At 43.1% G+C, this 20,117-nt stretch overlaps 1 protein-coding gene across 1 annotated transcript in view; it reads left to right on the forward strand.

Annotated features, from left to right (window-relative positions):
- The window catches only part of LOC147751276 (tyrosine 3-monooxygenase-like), a 309,602-nt gene that overhangs the window by 224,517 nt on the left and 64,968 nt on the right, over window positions 1-20,117 (forward strand). The window lies entirely within an intron of this gene.

Here is a 20,117-nt window from a genome sequence, read left to right on the forward strand (position 1 = left end):
GTATTGGTTAAAAATCGTGCTTTTTATACCAACTTCACTTTGAGCTGATACCTTTTTGACCCCGTGATGTTAAGCCTGATGCTGATTGGCTTTGGTGGTAAATGACCTGTGGTTTGATTTGCATGCTCAAAGTTATGGTATGCAGCCTTTTTTCTTCACTCTACATCGCAAAAGGCAGGGAAATAAAAAGGTTAACACTCTAACCTGGGGTGAAACAATACATGAAATATGTGAAATGTCGGCATAAATGCCAGCCACCTGGTGAATGCTTGAAATCCCAACTAGCCTGCAAGTCACATAATTCCTCTCTGCGTTTGTAAGAATGTCTGGAAATCGTGAGCATACAGCCTAAGTACAAGTCAAAGTCATAGGCTCATTATTTTTGTAACCATACGTCATGTTCAAACAGATGGTAAATGCAGAAACCAGAGAAGTGTCTCAATGCCACGCATGAAGCACAGCACTGTTAGTGAATCAGAAATGGGCACAAAATGCAGGGTCAGAGGAGACCAACCAACAAAGAATTGAAGTATGCCAGACCGACATCACCTTCTTTGCTTGAATATCAAAACTATTAAAAAAAATATATACATATTTTTCCAAAATCATTTGAATAGGTGTCTCCTTTTTTCTGATCCATGTAATGCCTGGTGCATAGAATATAAATTGTCCTCACATTTATACCTTTTGGGATATTGTTTTATCTTTATACCTAGTACCCTAATCCAGATTGGTTTATGGGTCACACTCCTGTTTTCTTTGCAAGACAGACATCACAGCATCTGAATTCTGCATCCACGGTGCCCCGTCACAAAGGGGCACCAGTATAAATTGTATAAATGTATGTAATATATATATCCAGCACTGCCTGGACTAGCAAATACAAAACAAAACAGCGTAGGGGGTGCCTCCAGGGATCTGAGTGAACAGACTCCAGAAACCACCCTTCCCTTGAGCAATTACAGCCAGCCCACCATCACCACCTGGACCCTGGTCACCACCGAAGACACCACCACAACCATGAAGAGCACCCACTCAGGAGACCCCACAGACTCTTGCCTTCCACTCGATTTCCACAGAGCCACCGCCGCCACAGCACCCGAGCTACATCACACCTTCTAATCTGGCACTTTTCCTGATGACCGGAAGCGGGCAGAGGTCAACCCCCTCCTGAAAAACCCTCTGCAGACCTGACAGACCTGAAAAACTACTGTCCCTTGTCTCTCCTCCCTATTGCTGCCAAAGTCACTGAGAAAATCATCAACTTTTTACAGCTACTTTCTATTTTCTAAGCTATTGGTGTCATTTTTAGTCTATTTCATCTGAAACAGGTTGCAATAAGGGGCTGCTGTTTGTCATAACAGATAAGTCCTATTTTAAGGATATGTGTATATTTAGATGTATTAGTTTTACTGTTTATCACCAGTTGTACATTTTTGACTTTTCATAACTATTTAGTCATCTATGCCTATGTTATTTTGAATTGTGTTAGGTTACGTATAGTTTGATGATCAACTGTTATGTATATGTATTTTTGGAACTGCAAAGTGTTTTCCGGTTGGGTTTTTTCATTTACTTTACAGGTTTTTGTCTATGAGCACATGTAAGTATTTTGTATACTTACATGTATGTATGTTTGTTTAGTTGTTTCACACAGTTTTGCAGCTTTTCTGTTGGTGGTGTTGTAATGTGGAGCAGGTGCTTTCTTTTCTGTTGGCTAAAAAAAAGAAACAGAAGTTTCATTTCAAATGCTAATTTGTTGGTAGTTTCTAGAGCTTGAGGTTGCTACGTTTATTTTTGTTTGCTATTTGGGTGAGTTTATATTGTTTTATTAATTTATATATCCACTCTTTCGTAAATCTTTGTGATGGTTTGTGATAGTTGTTATTTTCAGGCAGTTTATCGGTTTCCCAGATGGTAATTCTTTCTTTTAGGACGTCTTTTAATATTTTTTTTTCAGTTTCACCTTTTTAAGTTTAATAACATTTACGTTTTGGTTTAAATATAAGTTTTACTTCCTTCGATAGGTAGTTGCTTGGATGTATGTATTTCTTCTTTAATGATCCGGTGAAAGAATCCTTCAGAGTTTCCTCGTCTTACAGCATTTGCCTATTTTGAAGTATTTAGTTGTTTAAATTAGAGTGCCTTTTAAATTGTTGATTTAATTCTTTGTTTGATTTTATTGGTTAAAGTTGTTTATAGTTTTACTTTATTAGTTGATGTAGTTTTAATTTGTTTTTTTTATCAGTTGATTTCTTCTATGGTAACGCTATTTTAACTCCTATTTGGATGTATGATATATAGCTTTATAGTTTTGAATATAAATGTACCTTTATATATATTTATAAATATTTAGGTTGGGGTTTTATTGTTTGTAGTTAATGGAGTTTTTGGAGTTGTATTGTAAATCTTTTTTGTTATATAATTTATTGGGGTGTATGGTAAATATTGTTGAGGTAATATATTTTTATTTTATTTAAATATATGTAAGAAATGTTTTGGGTTTATTTCAAGTAATAATTTTATGTAAAAGCATTTTTTTTAAATATATTCATGATTATTTAATTATTTTGGTCATATTATTGCATTCAATATTGAGGGAATCAAATTTTTTGACATATCATGATATATGAGTTCTCAATATTTGTGATTTTACTACTTAAGTATGGAAATTTTATATTTTTGTTAGCAATATTTAATTTCTGATATGTTTGTGTTTCGATATTGCGTATATATATATATTATATCAGTGATCCATGTTGGAACAAGGTTTTCACATTTTTATGCTTATTGCTCTTGGCAAACAGCAAAAAAATTACCTTGTGTTCAAGCTTTTAAAGGGGGCTAGATATATAGTCTGGATGAGGACAGGTGAGGTTTGAGAAGTTGGAAGTCTGGAGCAGGGAAGAAATTCAATCAGAGTTGTGTATTGTCAGCATATTTATGGGTGTTGATGCTCTTATCAGTGATTAATGCCTCAAGGGGCTCTATATAGATTTTGAATCTGACAGGGGACAGAATGAAGCCTGGTGGACTAGGCAGGGAATATGGATCTTCTGGGAACAGGATGTGTCCAGGTGAACAATTGGGTGCAGGTTGAAGATCTAGGAGGAGAACCAGTGAAGAACATTGGCAGTGAATCCTATTTGAGTATTCAGAGTGTGGATGAGGATTGGATGGTCAATGATTTCAAGGTAGCCAAGAGGTCTAGAAATATGAGGGAGCAGGGGTCACCTTCATCTGTGGCAAACATGTGGATGTCTACAATGTTCAATATAGCTGTATCTGTCCTGTAGCTTTATCTGAAGCCAGATGAAGGGTAGATGAGTGATGGACCGGTTGTTGGAGAGGTCATCAGAGTCTAGTCCATGATCTATTCAGGGGTGAAAGGATCTAGATCTAGTCTCTCTTCAGAGCTCCTGGAATATGTACTGAGTGAGAGGTCCATTGACAATTGTGAGTAGATGTAAAAGCGCTTCTCCAGATAAACGCTTTAGGAGTAAGGCATCATTTTCATAGGGAGTGACTTTTGAGGGAGTTTAGTATGTCAGCAAGATCTGTGACAGATGGGGATTTGAAGGATGACGATTGTGTGATGCTACAAGAAGGGGTGGGCATAACAGGAGAAGAAGGGTTGTTGAATGGATGAGTGAAAACGTGGGATTCAGAGCACAAAAAACAATTGCCACAGTTATTCCCCATCCTCCAGGTTAAATCTTCCAAGGGTGTGGCAATTCCTCACCTGGTAATTGCCATACCGTGTGGTATTTGTAGTTTCTGTAGAGTAATAAAGAATGAAATTTGACATACCACTAATACGCACCATTTTTGTGAAATCCATGGTTAATGTTCTCGACCTCTGATTCAGGTTGATTGATGTGCACTGGAAGCCAGTGCAGACGTTTGTGAAAGTGACAATTTTCTTTAACCTTAGTATCGACCTACCTATAATGCCTACCTATAGTTAGAGATGATATGAAATTGTCCAAAACCCCTTTTTATGTACATATATTTTTGAACTTCATAAACATATCACAATACATTAACAAAGTTGAGTGTAGGGATTAAAAGCCTTCCAAAAAAACAACACCATAAGTTAGGAAAGCAAAACAATTGACAAAAATGGCAAAATTCCCTCCCTGCAATTGATTTCCACAAATCCCAATGCTTTTCCTACAGTGCCATTAGGAATACTACCTTGAAGAAAAGTATGCAGGTCTTTAAGAAATATGTTTTCATGAATTGCAAGGAGGCTCCATAATACAGCTTCCAGGTCCTAACAAAATGTCCAGTATGAACTAGTCAGCTGCAATTCTCCCAAAAGGCAGCAGCTTCTTCTGTCTTTACTATTCTTCAACCTCAGAACGGAATTTAACCAGATCTAAACAGAGTTCATAGGTGTTATCATGATCCCATTAACCTGTGTGAGTCAGTAGGATACTGTTGCCACCAGTAATGCAGGCAAAATCTGGAAGTGGACATTCAAGAAATGCGGTAGTCATTTATCTCCAATGGATTATTATTATTATTTTTTTTAATTTCTCATTACTTATTATTATTAACTTTATTTAGCATTTTCTTAGCAAACAAAGGTGATGCACTGACAACAATCACATTTTGACATTTGCATAATTACATGGGTATGTGGATTTGGTTGACTCCCAAGTAAAGATGAGGTCTCAAGATCAAACATACATTAATACAGTGAATTCTGCACGGCCTAACTCAAGCGTCGCAGCATTTTCCATAAATAACAGCACATCCCTGACAGTCCCATCAATCCCCCAACCCACTGTGGGATAGCCCCCCAATCCGTAAGTCTCCTAAACATAGCTGGTGCATTATTTGGTGTGTTTTCCCACGCCTGTCTTTCCCACTCCTGTCCGGGCAATGCCTTGCTCTTGTTGTGCGGAGGGATCTGTCTGCTGCAATGCTAGGAAGGCTCTGTAGGGACCCCAGATGTCTTTAGGTTTTGAGGAGGGAGGGATGGTGTTGGCATATAGCTCACTCTTCATTGAGCAGGATGCCAAACTATGGATCCAACTCCTAACCTTGGGAGAATGCCTACTCCCCCAATGTAAGGCGACTTCTCTTTTAGCCAACAATAGGCAGATAGCAACAAACCTAAGGATTTCACAAGAAAATTGGACTACATATCCCATTAAGGCAATATCTGGTAAAGGTACTATTGGCATCTTAATCATAGTGCTGAGTGTCTCATATATGCCTTTCCAGAAAGCTGTACACCTGGGCATGTCCACATGAGGTGGGCAAAGTCAGCATGTGGGAAGGTACATCTCTGCCACCACATCTATGCGATCTAGAGGGGTCTATCCTGTGAATTTTGGCAGGGGTGATGTACATTCTTCATAGGAACTTGAAATGGATCAGTTTGTGGTGGCTGTTAAGGGAGATATTGTTTGTGACTGCGCAGCAGGCCGCCCATTGATCCTCAATTAAAGGGTTGCCCAGATCTGACTCCCAGGCGCTGCATATCTTGTGGTCAGTAACTGGAATAATGTCAGCACACGCCTTGAAGAGATGGGATATAATATGGATCCTTTTACTATGGTCTATCACTATCCTGAGGGGAGGGAAGGATGCAGGCTCAAGTGGATATTCCAGGAGTTTAGCCCGATGTGCGGAGCGCAGCTTCTGAAGGACAAATCTGTCCATAAATGTAATGTTTGGACATGCAGACTCATCGTCAGGGTCAAAGATGTGGCAAATGGGAAATTTAATGCAAGCTTTCTGTCACGACCACGTATCCTCGGGATCAGGCGCTGCTATATGGGGTCCACCTCCAGACTGCCCTATGCTCAGAATTCAAAGTACACTGAGCATAAAGTAATCAGGTGAGGGAATAAAAATAAACCAGGAAGGGACTGGAACAGGACGGGAGGCTGTAATGAGAAACAACAAAGAAAACAACAAGCAGTAATAACATGTCAAGGCTAACTACTCTCAGTCATTCTCGCTAGGACACCACCTACCACGGGTACTAGCTATAATCTCCTCTTCTCCCTCTCGGTAGGTAGTGTATAACCTTTTTTCCACAGTGACACACAAATCTGGAATGCAAGGAAGAAGGTCAGCGTTCAAGAATGTATTCAATCGCCCCAAACACTTCTCCAATATTCAATACTCTCACACACACCTTCCAGCCTTCCTGGGTGATAACAAATGAAATTCCCCAAAGTGTATTTCCTTCAATCCAAAATAAGAATAGAATGTGCACGAAAAAACAATCCGATTCTCCTCTGATTAGTACCGAAAATGAGCTCAAGCAAAAACACAGTCTTGATATCACAAAGTTCCAATATCATAAATCCAATCGTTATTATTCCAAGTTGTTTTGCATAAAGTCCAAAGTACTAGAATGCGTCTTTAATTATGCTTGCAAGCTCCCCAGTTCGTATTTTACTCTGAACTCACGGAATCCGGTAACAGCAGATGACGTCCAATCCTTTTCGATTCAAAGGACTCCGCTAACACCAGCCGGTGCTAGAACAGCGCTCAACAGCCGTTAAACGCTACAAAGGGAAGCCGCCACTTCCCACGCTTTCGTTCTCTCAGCCGAGAAAACACCGGTGTGCTCGAAGAGCTGCTTGACTTCACAGCCGCTTCACTCCTCGCCAGAACGCCGGAAATGCAACTTCTAAACACTACAATCCTGCAGAGGCACACGACAGCCGCCGCACGCCCTCCTTTCCTCGGTTGAGAACTCCGCCTTGGCAGAAACGCCACCAACGCGGGATACCCACCAGTTCCAACTCCAATTACTGGTCAAAATCACGTACACGGCCCGCCAGCAATCAGGTACCTTTATGGAAGCTGACGCCTCCCCTTTGCTAAGCTTTCTGGGATATGTAGTTCTCTCAAATTGTACAACCCTACTAAAGAGTCAACCTTCCGGAATCCTAACCATGACACTTTCTGTACTAGCTTTTCAGCAGTGATGGGAAGGCCTTTAGCATTCTGGAGTCGGAGTGCTGAGGAGTAGAGTGTCTGAGTGTTTGTGATGCGACACAACTTAACACAGCCCCAACTGGTGGTCGAGACCGGTTGAATGTCTTTGAGGTCTCTAGGTATCCCCGTGGGCAGGAAGGTGGCCAAGGTGTCCGGGAGAACAAAGTCTGATTCCGGTCACAGGAAGGGGATCCTTGCATCCAGATGGTACCATGTTTGTGAAAAGCTGCATTGTGCGGGCAGATAATACAGTTGCATATCTGGGACTCTGTATCCCACTCTGTTGCAGGGAAGTGTCATCACCTGCGAACACACCCTGGGCTTTCTGTTTCGCCAGACTAGTTTGAGTAAATGGGAACGAAAGTGTTAAAAAACTGTTTGGGAGTGGGATCGGTATGTTCTGGAATAAATATAAAAAATTCAGAAGAACGTTCATCTTCATGAGGGCAACCCTCCCTGCCATGGATAGTGGGAGTTTAAGCCATGTGTCTATTTGTGATTCTAGTTTGGAGATGGCCACCCCGTATTTATGCCGAATAATCTGATCTGACTCCAGATGTATGTGCACGCCCAGATATTTTCACAGAGTCCGAGCACCATTCTAGGGGGAACTCCAAATCCCAGCGTGTTGTGCTAACTGTGAGAGGAAAAATCACTGACTTATGCCACTTAATGCCCAGCCTGGAAAAAGTACAGAATCGGATAATTTCCCTAATGAGGGGTTCTAAGTTTACCTGTGGCTTACAAACATATAAAATGGTGTCATCCGCATATAATGAAACTAATAGTGGTCCTGTGGTGAATTGTAAACAGCAATGTAGGTGTCTTTCTTGAAAGTGTCTGATCAAGGGGTCCATCACCAGGATAAAAAGCAGCAGCGATAATGGGCAGCCTTGTCTCCTACGCGTGATAAAGAAAAAGGCTCTGAGAGGGTACCATTGAGCCGGAACCTGGATGTGGGTTGACTGTACAATAAGGCCGTGGTAGTGATAAACCGATTGAGCATCCCTATTCGCTTCATTATGGACAAAAAGAAGGGCCATTCTAAGGAATCAAAAGCCTTCTCCATGTCCAGAAGGATCGCAGCGGCAGGGGTATCTGGGTTGATTCTATGAAGGGTATTAAATAAAGTACGTAAGTTGAGGGCAGTAGAACGGTGGGGCACAAAGCCTGATTGTGCGGGTAATATTATAGACTCCATTAATAAGGAGAGGCGACAGGCGAGTGCTTTGGCCAAGATCTTGTAATCAAGATTTAACAGCGACAAAGGTCGGTATGAGCCGCACAGTAGTGGATCCTTTCCAGGTTTGGGAAGCAGTATTATGACAGCTTCACGGAGTATGGGTGGGAGGAACTGCCTCACCAGCGCTTCCGCATAGACCTCTAATAAACAGGGGATCAGTAGATCCTTATACGCCTTATAGAACTAGCCCATAAAACCGTCAAGCCCAGGGGCAGTAGCGGGGTTAATGGCAGAGATGGCCTCGTCAATGCTTTCTAGAGGGTCAGAGGTTTGCTGACCAGTTGAAAATTGTAGCTTGGTGATGTATGCCTTCGCATACTGGGGCCTAATCATTTGGGCTTAGACCCGACCCAGGCCGTCCCCTTCTCCGTGGACCTTGGCATTGTGGTATTACCCCATAAGGAGTATCTCCCTCTCTGCGACCTCCCTGTATTCCAAGAGTAGAGATGCCCGTTGCTTGTCTAAGTCATGGTTCAATGCCTGTATCAATCTCTCGTCGAGAGCCCCAATATCCTTCTCCAGGCGGGCTAGGGACCCACGAAGGTCCCTTAGGACTCCAGCGCTCTTGGAAATGCACACACCTCGCATGTAGGCCTTAATCCCCTCCCACAACACCGCCTCGGAGTCCACTGAACCTGTGTTTATGGTGAAGTAGTCCTCTATTGCTTCCCATTATTTCCTGCCTGAACACCTTGTCTTCTAACTCGTCATTGGGGAAGCACCACTGCCTCTCGAACCCTTCCCGGCGGGGAACCATTAGGGATAGCAGGATTGGGGAGTGGTCAGAATAAGTTCTGGGGAGTGTTCGAAGACTGTGAAACCAGCCGGAGATTTAGGGGGTGGCGAGCCAGTAGTCAATCCGTGTCCAGGTGTTGTGGGAGCTAGTGTAATGGGTGTAAGCAGTGTGATCTAGGTCACAAGCTCAGCCCAGGTCCTCCAGGGATAGTTGATCACTCAGGGATTTCAAGGCCTTGCGCTCTCAAGGTTTGGGGTCTGGCGCGGTCGAAGTACTGTCTATCGTTAAAAGAAGAGCGATGTTAAAATCGCCCCCTTTCAGCAAAGGCATAGGACCAAGCCGCATCAGTTTAGAGAGCAGCGAGTAATATAAATCTGGAGAGTCAATATTGGGACCATGGACACAAATTAATGCCATCCTGTGGCTCATTAGTGTAGCCACCACTATCACGAATCTGCCTTCGGGATCACATGTAGAGAATGGAGGTGGAAAGGGATGCGCTTAAGAATAAGAATGTTGGTGCCGCTAGCATAGTCACTGAAATTTTAAAAAAATCTATGTGGTCCCCAGTTCGCAGCAAAGCGGGCTGGGTCTCCAGGGGAAAGGTGAGTCTCTTGAAGAAAAGCCACGTCGACCCTGTGTCTGAGTAAATAGTGGGTAACTTGTCTTCTTTTGCGTGTATCATTCAAACCCCAAACATTCCATGTAGCAAATGTGACACTCGAGGGCCCAGAGTTATGACTTATCTGTGCCATGGTGGAAGACTATAATGAAACCTGATGAATAGTAGGCGCGCGTGTTTGCAAGGTGAGTCCATGTGGATACCTGCTATAATCTCAGTGCAAAGCAACAAACAAAAACAATCCCCTCCCACCATCCCCACCCAGCCCGCCTGCCTAACCGGAGAGGCAATACCAATTTTAACCACCCATCACATTGTACCGTTATTAAACTTAGGAAGGTGAAGAACCAATAATTGGGGCACATCCTGTTACCTCCAAAAGTGATATAAGGTGAACACCAATAGGGAGGCGGACTCTCTCCAGCGGCATAGTGACATAGGAAATATACAATATATGTTAAATCAATTTCCCAATTTAAACAGTGAGCGTGATTTGTGGTGCGGCCTAAATCTCCAAAAAACAAATCAAGGCAATCAGCCAGTACCCTTGCCAGAAAACAAGTCCATGCTCGCGTCTGATCGGCTGTGCGTGGGGAGGGTCCGTCTTTTTCTGAGGATTGTTTGTTACTGTGTTTATGGGTCCGACAAAACTCCTGCACCTCTGTGGGATTCTAGAATATCCGTGCCCGACCATTGATCTCCACTCGCAGCCTGGCCGGATACAGCATGCCGTATTTCAGCCCAAGGTTCCTAAGAGTTGCCTTTACACCGAGATACTTCCTCCTGGCTTCCTGAACCATAATGGAGAAGTCGGGTACAGAGACAGTTTGGAGCCCTGCCATATTCTTTTGCAGCGTTCATGTGCCAGGCGCAGAGCGGTATCTCTGTCTCTGACGTTACTCACTCGAGCGATGATGGGCCTAGGTGGGCAACCAGGGTTTTATCTAGGGCCTAGCGATCTGTGGGTGCGTTCTATCGCAAATCCCGGTGTGAAGGCGTCCCTTCCGAACAAGTCAATCAGGATTGTCTCTACTAGGGTATACATGCGACCCACAGCTGTAGATTCAGGCACTCCCAAAATGCGGATGTTGTGGAGGCAACTGCGCGCCTCTAAATCCTCAATCTTTATAGCGGGCTTCTAGAGAATACGGACCATGCGGTCCAGTCTTTTTAAGGATTGCGCCATTACGTTCTCTAGGTCCGAAGTGCGGGATTCCACCACATCAAGGCATCTGTCTTGCACTGTGATCCTTGAGTCCAGGTCTGCAATGTGTTTATCCAGCGAATCAAAGCACACATCTAGTGCCTTGAAGCCAGCCCTCATTTCCTGCAGTGGCGGGCCCAGCTGAACGGGGGTGCCCTCAGGGGTAGTGGAGGATTGCCCGCCTTCTACCATGTCGCAGGGGGGGTCAGTTGTGGATTCTGTGACTTTCTCAAAAGGAAGCAGTCGCTGCTTAGGGTCTTTGCGGCCCATACCACTGCTGCGCAGGGAAGTAGATGGGAAGCCAGCAGAGAGGGCCGCTGGGTTCAGGTCTGAGAAGATGCTGATGTCAGGACACTGATGAGCACAAAAGTTGGTGTGTGAGCTGGTTTAGCTCTGCCCAGGCGTCCGCGTGTCTATGGGATCAGGCTGTACTTGATGAGGTCAGTAAGGCCGCATTGACTCAGGCGGTGACACTGACACGATGTGTGAGTGTGCCTAGACACACCCAGGTGACCACTCAGTGAATAGAAACAGGCAGTGATTGATGAGGGTAGCAAGGATGAATGAACTCCGGAATCGTCCCTAGAGCAACCATGGAGGGGCATACTGCTAAACGTTGGCCCCCGGGTCTTTGCTTGGAGCGGGAGTGGCTGGCCGTGTCAGCAGTATTCAAGGCAGTTGTGAACTGCTCCTCAGGCTGCGGCAATGGTGGGCCCACGCGGTGTCTATGCAGTAGAGTGGAGGGCTAGTGTACATTCTTCACGCTGCAGAGGAGGGGGGCTCGCGGGTCATTCCTGAGAGCCAGCACATAGAATATAAGGCACCCTCAAAGGCGCCGGCCCATTAGAGATTCCAGGGGCCCGGGGGCGAGGCCCGAACCTGGGTATGCGAGCAGGCCCTGTCCCTGCTCGCATTAACACGGGCCCCCGTCAGGGCTCGTTATACAGCACCTCGCAGTCGACCTAATGGACCGGGGCCCAACCGGCGACTTACTGTACCACCAGAGGCCGGGAGCAGCGCCTCTCGATCACTCCTACTCCGCGCCGCTTCATCTCCGCCACGTCTCGCTGCCATCTTGAGTCCCGCTCGGAATCTCCGTCGTTGTTTTCGTCTCGGTCCGCCGCTCACCGGGGCTTCATTCAACAGTTGGTTGTGCCGCAGGTTGCAGACACCTTCACCCAGCTGCAGGATGTTTTTCGACCACCTTAGGGAACGGGAATGAGCAACATGTCACCTCAGCCCGGAGGGAGTTAGAGCTGTGCGACCATCGCGATCCAAGGCTTTGCCACGCCCCCTCTCCTATGGATTATAGCAGGTAGACAGGAACTTTTCAGTACAGAAGGCAGATTCTCACCTTAGAGTGTAGCAAAAAGGGCAGTTTTAAATGGGTCTATTCCCTGGTTTGCAGTAAGTGATGCAGCTCCATTACTGCTTCATGACACCAAACTGATTTTCAAGTACCAAAAGAACCTTCAATGATGAATCCTTCTTTCAGCTGTGACTCTTCCTTGTCTCTGAGCTTCATCTGTATATTGTTAAGTGGGCCAGTTGAGCTTCAGATAAAAGATCCTTCCCAGAGCCAAGATTTGGAGTCCAGTGGGCTTCAATACTGAATTGTGTTGTCACTCACAGATGTCAAGGGCAACAGGGATTGCCTCCCTCTGATCCTGAACATTTGTGTGGCCAGCCTTTTTGAAGTGGCAACTGGAGACCAGGGACATGTAGGGGTATGATTGGTGTGAACCCCCAACAGACGTTGATTGCTTTTTAGAATGAACTTCTGAAAAGTTTAGGCATAGTATCATTTGAATCTCATCTTTACGCAGAAAATTACTACAGGAGTTTAAATACTTCATCAATGGTCTTTCTGCACAGATGACATATATGCTTCAAGTTTGGTATTCAAATAAAAACTTATAGATTACCCTTATATTTGATGTAACAGGAGATATGCCCTACAGTAGAGCATTCTAGGAATCATGCAATCCAACATCACATTTGGGCCCGATTATGATGTCGGTCGGATTGCAACGATATTTACGATATCTGACATCTGTACAGGCAGGGTGCAGATGGCGCAACTACTGCCTATTTAATGGGCTCAAGGAGCCCGTCGTGGCAGCGGGCGGAAAATAATCCCCTACTATGGGGTGGTGCCTTCTCAGGCAGCCCCACAGTGGCAGCCCGACCCCCATTGAAAGGCGATTGAAAACAGACTTTGGGAGGCCCTAGCAGGGGGCCCATCTCTCTGAGACCTCCACTAAGAGGCCTGGGGGGCACCTGGGATGCCCCCAAACATAAATACTCCAGTGCCAGGCAACACGTTTTGGTGCCTGGCACTAATGCAGGTTGTGCAGCAGCCCTTTTCCACCCACTGTACAAGCCACATTAGGAAAATGGATGTTTTTGGCTGCCTCATGGGCAATTGCATCCAAATTCATCAGATGGAACTGTTGACTACTTTCGGTTTGTTTCCTCTCCGACATGATCCCCGCCATTGTGTTTAAGAAGCATCTTTGATAAACATGTGTTCATTCCTCCTTTCAATGTCCAAAACATGTGCAACTGGGCATTGGGATCTGTACACATAGTATTACTAGAGTGGCAATTATGGCAATTTGAAATTAAACAAACATCGGCAAAGACCAGAGGTCTTTGCAATTTTTGTGTGAAGATTTTGCAAAGAACTTGTGTTGGGTCCGTTTGTTTGCCTTCAGTAATCTAAAATATTGCTTGAAGGCAAACATATTTTATGGTCTGCAAAAAACAGGCATTACTATTGTCCTTGGCACCGAAGAGCACTATTTTGTGTGTGGTTGAATTCACAATTCACAATGAAGTCAGTCAGTGGTTGAAGGTGACTGACTCATTGCCTCACGGTGCATGCTGAAGTGGGTGGACGAAAAATTACAAAACACAAGTTAATGGACGAAGTCTGACTGAAGGTCCCTATAGCTATGTATACTACCCACACACGTTTAGTAAAATCAGAAGGTCTTGGATAACACCAGGACTCTAAAAAGCCATTTGATTTGCTGTCTGCTTCCACCCTTTTGGCTAATGCTTCTTTTGTTACGTTTTTGTAATCCTTACTACAAATAAATAAGAAATATTGAAGAGATAGGTAAAAAGGGAGGCTTGCAAATACAGATAGAAATGGTTGTATATATAGGTAAGTAGCCAGTCAGATTTATAGATCGATCAGATAGATCAGACAGAGATAGATAGATAGATAGATAGATAGATAGATAGATAGATAGATAGATAGATAGATAGATAGATAGATAGATAGATAGATAGATAGATAGACAGACAGACAGACAGACAGACAGACAGACAGACAGACAGACAGACAGACAGACAGACAGACAGACAGACAGACAGACATACAGACAGACAGACAGATAGACAGACAGACAGACAGGTAGATACCCCGACATGTAATCAAATAGCAAGGTTGATAGATATCCAGGTAGATGGATAGAAAGGTAGGCAGGTAAACATGTAGATAGGTAGATTGACATACATATGGATAGACACACCAGAAGCTAGACAGTCAGATGGGTAGCTAGAGAGAAATACAGACAGGGGATCTGTAGATAGACAGACCCACAGGTAATTAGGTAGACAGACAGGCAGGACAAGACATAAGAAAAAGCAGCAGATCTAAACTTGAGATCGACATACAAGAGGAAAGCAATCTAGAACATCATACAAGCAGGACATACAGACTAAATTGGTTTACAAATATAATGACATACAAGAGCACTAAAAGCCAGCTCAAAGGTCATTGAAGCATGACATACAGACTAAGGGGCCGATTACGATGCAGTCATTATCAGCCGGTCGGATTCCTTTACGACAGACCCATCACGATGGAGTCGGTCGGAAAGGAATGCAACCGGCCATTCTGACAGGCTTCGGATGGGCTTGGAGAGCCCATACGCTAGTCGAATGCTTTCAGTAATCCCAAGGGCGTCTCTTTCCTACAGAGAGATTATGATGTCGGGTGGAGGCAGCCTTTCTGTGCTGGCCTTTCCGACACAGAAAGGGTGTTGGAATGCAACTTTGGGGGCCCCTAGCAGGGCCCCCTTTGGTGCACGGCCTGGTTGGAGGCCAAGGAGGAACCTATGGTGCCACCTTGTTGATTCCTTCACCTTGTGGCAGGCACATTGGGGTGCCTGTAACGGGGTGCAGGGATGAACTTCACCTCACAGTCGGAATGCATGCTCCCATTGTAAAGTATAGGAATGCGACCAAAGAGTGTTCGGTTGCATCCTATAATTCTCATTTAAGATACATACCAACATGACATACAGGTGAGCAGTTAGAAATGACAACTTCATGAAGAACAGTTTCAAATGGACACAATTAGGTATGTTGTGAAACAGAAGCAGTCAGATAAAAGGCCACTACAAAAGTAATTTTCAAGACAATCAGCAGGACACAGGAACTGATAAAGCTGGAATGTGCCCTTTGATTAACAAAGCGAGCTGATTGAGAGCCTCCTATATCTGATCAAACTCTAAACACAAAGGCAATACCAAAGTAATAAAGGAAAAATAAAAACACAGGCACTGAAGAGAACTACTTCGTGTGTGAATGTGCTCCTTGTGAATGAGCAAAATGCTGTCCGTCAAAGTTAAGTTGTCCAGTGGCGAAATTGAGCAGACCCCCTACCCCATTCTATATGCTGTAGTCGGCAGAAGCAAAATGTGAATGACAACCCAACAAATCAATGAATGAAGACAGCTGGTTGAATACTTCTTTGAATTAGTATATTATAAATATATATTTTTTTTTATTTCATTGTCTTTACTAATGTCAGACCTATAAATTACTATCCCACTGGTATGTCCCAGGCTGATCTGTATTGTAAAGTTCGAAGCACTAGTTATCTGAGGCAAGAAGAAAAACAGATGGATTACTTTAATTTTACCCTGTGTTCTGGTTTTATGTTGCTTATATGGTGCCACTTTAGCTAATGAAAGCTATATTGTTTATCTTCAACCTCTTATTGTAATAACCAAATCTTCCCATGAACCCTCTTTCTCCTCTTACAATTCCCTCTGCTATCTACGCGCCATATTTTATTCTCAGTCCCATTCTGCTTGAAAAGTATATAGATCACAGGGCTATAACTGATGATTACCTGCATATCTTTAATTTTATGATTATGCTTACATCACTTCTGGTTTAATTATTCTTGTTTTAATTCATCTAAACCCGTTTGGCATTCGGTTGACCTTTGTTCAAATGATATTACATGGAATCAAGATGTTGTGTCTGTTTATGGTTACGTGGTAAACATGTCCTACAGTACAGATGCAGCACTGTTGATGTGGGAGTAGAGGCATGAGGATTTTTAAGGCAGTTAATGCCCTGCTGCAATCAGTAAAGGTGCCAAGATGGAGGAAGCGGCCCCTGCCGTAATAAAAAGAGCAATATTCTAGGATGAAATCATTGTTTCATTTATAAACTGGGAAGAGTAAAGCACACAGCTCAATAAAACCATCAAGTTATTTCAAATGAGAGACATGTTTTCATGGATGACCTTATTTGTTTATATAGTTGGTCTTTCTTGACTTTGGCAGGAAAGGGTTGTTTCAAGAGGACGCTCACTTGGGTAAATCTGTTTTGACACAGATGAGCATTTTATTTTAAAGCATATAACATAGGTAGTTAGGAGTTGCTGCATCTTCCCATAATTTCTGCAAGATTTGCTTATTCGACTATACACCTTAAATGGCGATGAACTTGGTTTAAAGTGGGTGGAGCCATCGGTAAATACTCCAAAATGATACCTGCTGAATTATCAGTGTAAACAAGTGAACACATTAAAATGTACTAAACTTAATTTGTTCAATAGACTAGAATAGGACTAAACCTTAGGATTTCTACCACATGACACTACGAACCTGATGCACGAAATTTACATTCTCAAAAAGTGGTTGCAAATTGTGCACTGACTGTTTGTTTGCTAATGGAAAAGAGTTTTGAGAACCGACCTTTGTACTGAAAGGTGTGTTCATAAAATTCCATATCGTAGTGGGTCTCAAACTGACTTACCTCATCCATACATGGATGAGGTATTTCATAAATTGCTACTCATTAGGACTGAATACCATTACGGAGATTGAGACCATCATGTCTGTGATCGCATTTAAAATAAAGTCAACTATTTTTCTTGTTTTGAGAAATGACAGTGACCCCATTAGACACTGCCTATTCTCCAACAAACTTTCACAAAGGAGAAGGGATGCGAAGGGCGCCCCTTCACATTTGTGAACGGGTTAACATCATCTTTGAGGTGTCAGTAAAAAGTGCATTGCGAACTGATGTCGGTCACAAAATATTGATATATATCTAAAGAATCGTTATTTAGAAGGGGTGCCCTGAGCATGATTTTTACAAATGCTTATTTATTATGGGTTTCTTAACCCGTTTTGCTATTTGCTAGCATGTTATTGAATCCGAAGGAAACTGTGTTTAGAGATAACAAAACACCATCCTGGGACTGTTGGCTTTTCAACCACAAATGGCTTTGTACATTAGCCTCCTCATTCTTACTGCTAGACTGGACACAGGTCTTTGGTCAAAGAATGAGTTCAACACATTTTTGGAGTTAAAAGTCATGCACTGAGAATACCTGTTCATGTCTACTATTTTATTCAGTGTCTTTCATCAGTATCTAAAAAATAATTCACCTAAATACACACTACCTATTAAGGATGAGCATGAATCGGACACTAAGGGCATTATTACGATGCCGATCGGATGCCCGACAAGGAGTCGGCAGTCCTGTTGCCCTTATTACAATGTGACCGCCTTCACAGCAGTCAGAAAGTGCTAATTTTCTATTGGGGCTTGTGATGCTGGCTGCAGCACAAGCTGCAATAGAAAATGTACACTTCAAAAACATCCCTGCACCGATTGGCAGGCACTATGCTGTGCCTGCCACATAGTGCAGGGATATTTAGCCCAATAGCAGACTGCTTGCTTTTTATGGCATGCAAACTAACATGAAATGGCAGGTGGAAAGGGACATTGTAGACCCCACGACGGTGCCTGAGCAGTCGCCGCCACAATTGTAGGGGTTACTGATCCTCCGACAGTCTGACAGGCACCTTGAGTCTGTCGGAAAGCGCCTGACTGACCCCTGCCTGATGCCTCTGACAACACGCATTGTAATACATCACTCAGACCGCAGCAGCAGATGGTGGTTGGACCACATCCGGTGAGCCATAGAATGTGCTCCTACCACCATCAGAATAGCCCCCTTAGTTTGGTGCAGTTTATTGCCATTTATTGCCCATAGATCAGAACTATTAATAAATACCTTGATGACCTCATTTTCTTCAAAAATTGATATATTGTTGCATTGCAATTGATAGTCATTTACTTTGCAAACCTCAAACAGATAAGTTACACAAAAATCATGCTAACTTCTAGAATATAACTTGGTACTTCTAGTAGTTACTTGAAAAAAATATATATCCTGGGTTGATGCAACAGTACAATTTGACATAACTGCAGTTGTACAAATAGAATAAACACCAAATACCAGCTTTAAAGGCAATCCACCTTTTATTGATTTTGTGTCACTAAAATAAGCTGTTACACTTGATGAAGTGCATGGCTGGAAAAAAAAAATAACAGATACTCTGTTACTTAAGTGGCTTTTGGCCAGAGCTTTCTGTTGTTTACAGAGGCACATCTTTAGTTTGTCTAGCCAGTAGGACATTAAAAAAGGGCTCAGTACCCCTCAATTGGGACTTTATCATTTTTTCGAAGGCATTCACTCACTTACATCTCACCTTGTTCAGGAAAAATACATTTTGCGGCGACACCAACAAGGCCTGCAATGTACTTTGGCTAAGTTACATATAAAATCCTGTGTGCAAATCTCACAACATGATCCCTGACAGCCTCTCACCCCAAGATATTAAATGATCTTTTGTAAAACAGGCTTAGGTGCTAGCTTCCACTTCAACATTTATGAGCAACTTTTCTTCCACATTATAAGATCTATGGATTTCCACCTAATCTTATGGATTTAAATGTTGGCATGCTATATTATGCGGTGATTTATTATTTCTGTTTAGTATTCTGACATACAACCATGCTCATCCCATACATTTATGAATGCCTTATGCCGTTTCAATGGACATATGCCATGAATTTGATATTCATGCTAACTTCAGCCCACAGGTCTGCATACAAACTCAAGTACAAGGAAGACGCATGCAGTGATCCTTGCTGTGTTCAATGTTCAATTGTCAAACAATAGAATGTTTTCCAGATTCCACATTGATTGCATCCTCACCTTGAAAGTAAACATAGCTAAGAAGACCCAAAAAGCTGGGCAGCAGCTCTCTCTGCTTCACAGAGTCATGGTGTAACTCTTGAATTCTGAAATTTGTTATAATACTTGGCTTTTTCTACTTGGAAATTGGCAACAACCTGCGCAGAAACATCTCAGGTAAACACCTCCATGCCATAGTGACTCACCGTGGGGCTGAGAAAGTACAACTGGATCACACCCAGGCTTAAGAAACTCCATTGGCTCCCTCCACACTTGCCTCATATTTAAGATGTGCATTGTCACCTTTAAAGCAGTGAATTTAAATATGAATCCACGTCTGGCAGACATGGAGGTTGTCTCCAGGTGTCTGTGTCCTACACTCAGCAATGATATCACCAGGTTTGAGGCCATGAAGAGCAAGAAGTAACAGAGAAGACAGACATTCTACTTGCGTGGATCCCAGATCTAGAGCTCCATCCTGACACAGACTCACCCATCTTTATCAGTCCATCTGTTCCAAAAGGAATTAGATCACAGGTCTGCATACTGCCACATCACTGCACCTCTCACCGAAGCTTCATAAGTACAGACTTTGCCTCTCACCCATCACTGTGCATTTAGTTCCTTTGCTTTCAGCTACGTTTACATGTTATAGTCAATCTTGTGCTCCCTATTAAACTCATAGTCAGTATTTCTTGAGAATTTAGGTCTTTGAAAATATCCTTAAAATCCCTAGCGTAAGAATATGGAGGAAGATTTCTACACAATGAGAGGAACAGTGTGTAACTCAAATACCTCCCTACTGATTGGTGTCATTGACAAGAATACATTTAAAGCGAAATAACATCACACAGAAAAAAATGCAGTGAAACCGAAATGATGAGTGGATGAATTACATTGGAAGGAGTCCTACATCAAAACTGCAACATGAATTCCTTTTCAACGAATATGAATTTCATTTGCCTTCTGGTAAATGATTTAACATTTACAACTAAGGGGCTTATTTACAACAAAGTGACTCAGTGTGGTGCCGCAAGC

This window comes from Lissotriton vulgaris, chromosome 1_1 (assembly GCF_964263255.1).
Source record: "Lissotriton vulgaris chromosome 1_1, aLisVul1.2, whole genome shotgun sequence".
NCBI classification, from domain to species: domain Eukaryota; kingdom Metazoa; phylum Chordata; class Amphibia; order Caudata; family Salamandridae; genus Lissotriton; species Lissotriton vulgaris.